Source organism: Hevea brasiliensis, chromosome 6, assembly GCF_030052815.1.
Source record: "Hevea brasiliensis isolate MT/VB/25A 57/8 chromosome 6, ASM3005281v1, whole genome shotgun sequence".
Taxonomy (NCBI): domain Eukaryota; kingdom Viridiplantae; phylum Streptophyta; class Magnoliopsida; order Malpighiales; family Euphorbiaceae; genus Hevea; species Hevea brasiliensis.
In genome coordinates, this window is record NC_079498.1 from 40,421,925 (window position 1) to 40,425,550 (window position 3,626).

At 36.6% G+C, this 3,626-nt stretch overlaps 1 non-coding gene across 1 annotated transcript; it reads right to left on the reverse strand.

The window, feature by feature from the left end:
* Window positions 1-3,122: 3,122 nt before the first annotated feature.
* LOC131181253 (small nucleolar RNA R71) lies at window positions 3,123-3,229 on the reverse strand. The gene has a single exon (XR_009149879.1). It is a non-coding gene; the product is annotated as a small nucleolar RNA R71 (small nucleolar RNA).
* Between the last annotated feature and the right edge of the window lie 397 nt (window positions 3,230-3,626).

Genomic DNA, 3,626 nt, shown 5'->3' on the forward strand with positions numbered 1-3,626 from the left:
CTTATATGTTCATTCTATTGTAATTTTCACCTTGGTATGTCAAGGATAAATGTTGTAATTGGGTTGGTGAATTTTACAAGAAGAAATGGAGCTTCAAACATTGATGGAGATCAGTGGGAGCACAGAGATTCAAGAGTTGAAGATTTATGATCGAGCTTCAAATAGATGAATATTAACCTAGGATGCCCTTGATTTCAATCCTTGTGGCAAGGGTTGAATTCCTATAGAATAGTCCATGATTATGCCTTTTACAATACCATTGTATGGATGTATGTATGTGATATATGTGTTCATGGTGTATATGAGATATGCATGAAAATGGTTAATGTGCAAAGTGAGACCAAATAGTAACTAGGCTAGCCAAAGAAATCTTCCAATAAAATGATTAAATTAGTAATGGTGTAATTTTAGAAATTGCGTTATGGCCCTCCACTAAGGCAATTATTTTGAGTAATTTTAAACACTTGCATTGTTGGCTATGGTTACATAGGAATGATGTATTTGGTTTAAGAGATTTTCTTAAAATAATTGTTAAGCATGAGTTATTGTGAGTATGTAAATACTTTGATGGCTAAGAATGAATGTACCTAAGGTTATTAAGGTTTAAATTTGCAAACTTGCATACTTAGTGGGCTCAACTTAACTAATGCAAAATAAATCAAGAATAGATGTACCTGAGGTTTTGAGCATTAAGGGCTACATAAATTGATTGAATCTCACATGAGATTTAATGAATAAAGAGTTACTCACTTATGAATTATTATGATTCCAAGAATAGATATATTTGAGGATGAATGATACACTTGAATTGTATAGATATTTTTAAGCACGTTTGTATACTATCTCATAGCATTTAGGCAAGTATTTTCATGCATAGTAGTTAATTTCATTAGTTTTTATAATTTCTATTGTCAAGCCCTTAATTCCATGTTTTCTGCATCGTTTTAGGTGTTTGGGTGAAGTCCCACAGTATAGGAGTGCAAAAGGAAGCTTGGAGAGGTCAAGAGACTGAGTATTGCTGTTGATACGAAGTACATGGGTTGTGTAAATGAAGCCCCAGACCCATGTAACCTTCTGCCAGAAGAAAGCTAGATAGCCAATGGAGAAACAAAAGTACATGGGTCATGTAATTAGACCCGTGTAATCTGCAGGAACTCGTGTAAGTCTCTACTGGGCACAAGCTTAAAGAACCTTATGGGAACAATCGTACACAGCCTATGTAACCAGGCCCGTGTAGTTGGCGCAGACCCGTGTAACTCTCTGTGCCAAAGCAAGACTTCGCAGTTTCACTCCAGCAAGTTACACAGCCCTACATGTCGGGACTCGTGTAGTGACACATGGGCCGTGTATTATGCAGTAGCCAGTTTTGTAACTCGAATTCCCTCTCTTATTTTCGGATTCAAATGAGACTCCTAAAGCCTTTTGGACTTAAAATGACCTAACCCTAGAACAACCATTATAAATAGAAGTGGAAACATCAGAAACAGGGGGCTCTCTCTTTTATCTTTTAACAGCAACTATCTCCCAGGAGAGGAAACATCAGAAACAGGGGGCTCTCTCTTTTATATTTTAACAGCATCTGTCTCCTAGGAGAGAAACGTCAATACCGAAAAAAGTGTTCCAGCTTAAGCTCCATAAGATCAAAGCTGCAAACTCTCTTCGGTTCTTTCATTTCATCTCCCCAGACAGATTTTTATTGTTTTATTTCTTCTACATGATTTTCTCTATACTGTTTTTACCTTTTATCATGATGTTTGCTGAACTCACCATGAGTGAGTAGTTTTCTTATTCTGGAAATGGGAGAGTAATGCTTGTAATCATTGTTATAGATAAACATTAAATTTTACTTATTGGATTTGAGATTTGTTCCTTGATTTAATTTCTTGTGATCTTAATGCATGATATGTGCTGGTACTCACCTAGTATTGATTGTAGATATTAATTAAAGGACTGAAAGGTGAAGATTAATATTAGAAAATCAAAATCTTGAACCTAGGAATTCTGACCTAGACGTAGGTCGATACCTTTATGGAACTTCAAAATTAGTCAAAGACCTTAAGGGATTTTAATTAATCTGATCTCCATGAAAGTCAGGTTTAAGTTAATTAGAATACACCCTAGGTACCTTGAGAGAGGACTTAGGATACCTTAGGACTAATTTCCATTAAGGCAAACGATTCTTAAAACTAGTAAATAGATAAGATAACATCCATAGCAAGATTCAGCTATGAAATCTTAATTCCAGAATTATTTCAAATAAATCATTTCCTTTTAAGTTTACCATTTTAGTGTTTAAGATTAACAAACTTCATTCCCTAAGTATTTGATAGCTTAGACAGTCAAAATTACTGTGTATATTGGTACTTGCTAATCAAATTCCTCGTGGGAACGATACTCTACTCATTACTTTATTACTTGTTAGCGATCCGTGCACTTGCGGGGTTGTAAAACTAGTGAAACAAGTTTTTGGCGCCGTTGCCGGGGAATTTTTGGTTTTAGTAATATCAAGCAATAGGCAATTTAGTTGATTTAGGCAATTATATTTATTATCTAATTTTATTTTATGGGTTGTATTTCTCTTCTTTTCTCTCAGGTGCCCAATCTGGTATATGACCAGAATAAGGCCAGAAGAAGAAATTTTGGACTGTGATCCGGAGATAGACAGAACTCTAAAAGCCATCAGGAGGGAAAGGAAACATCAAGAGCACGGTTAAGGAGACCTTGAAATTCCAAACATGGCCGATAATACTGACAGACCAAGACTCTTAAGAGATTACAGAGCTCCATCTGTCCAAGGATTTTAGCCTAGTGTCACTAGACCCATAGTGGAAGCCAACAACTTTGAATTAAATCCAGCATGGCTCCAAATGATTCAACAAACCTAGTTTACAGGTTTACTAACAGAAGACCCACTCTATCACCTCCAATGCTTTCTTGCCCTATGTGACACATTCAAGATGAATGGAGTGTCAAATCAAGCAATAAGACTCAAAGCATTCCCATTCTCCCTTCAGGACAGAGCAAGGAAGTAGTTACTTTCTCAACCGGCTGGAACATTCACCACTTGGGAAAACCTCTCTCAAGCTTTTCTAGCAAGGTATTTTCCACCTACAAAGACTACAAAACTGAGGCTTGAGCTCAACACCTTCAGACAAAAGGAAGGAGAATCACTCTATGACACATGGGAAAGATATAAAGACCTGCAGAGGGAATGTCCACACCATGGCATAGAAGATTGGCTATTAGTGCAAAGTTTCTATAATGGATTACTAGCCTCTATAAGGAGCACAGTTGATTCAGCTACAGAGGGTGATCTAATGGAGAAAACGGTGACACAAGCACTTGAACTTTTAGAAAGGGTTGCATACCATAATTATGAGTGGTCAAATGAAAGAGGAAATGCAAGGAGAATTATAAGGGTCCTGGAAGTAGACACCCTAAACATGATAAATGCTTAATTTGATCAGCTCACAAAGAGACTTGAAAGAATGCAAGCCAACGCAGTTGGTACAAATAGTTAACATGAGGACAGTTATGGAGAAGGATACATGAGTTCAGAATACAGCAATTTCGATGAACCCTCCACAGAACAGTTGAACTTTGTGAATAATAGAGGAAACTTTAAC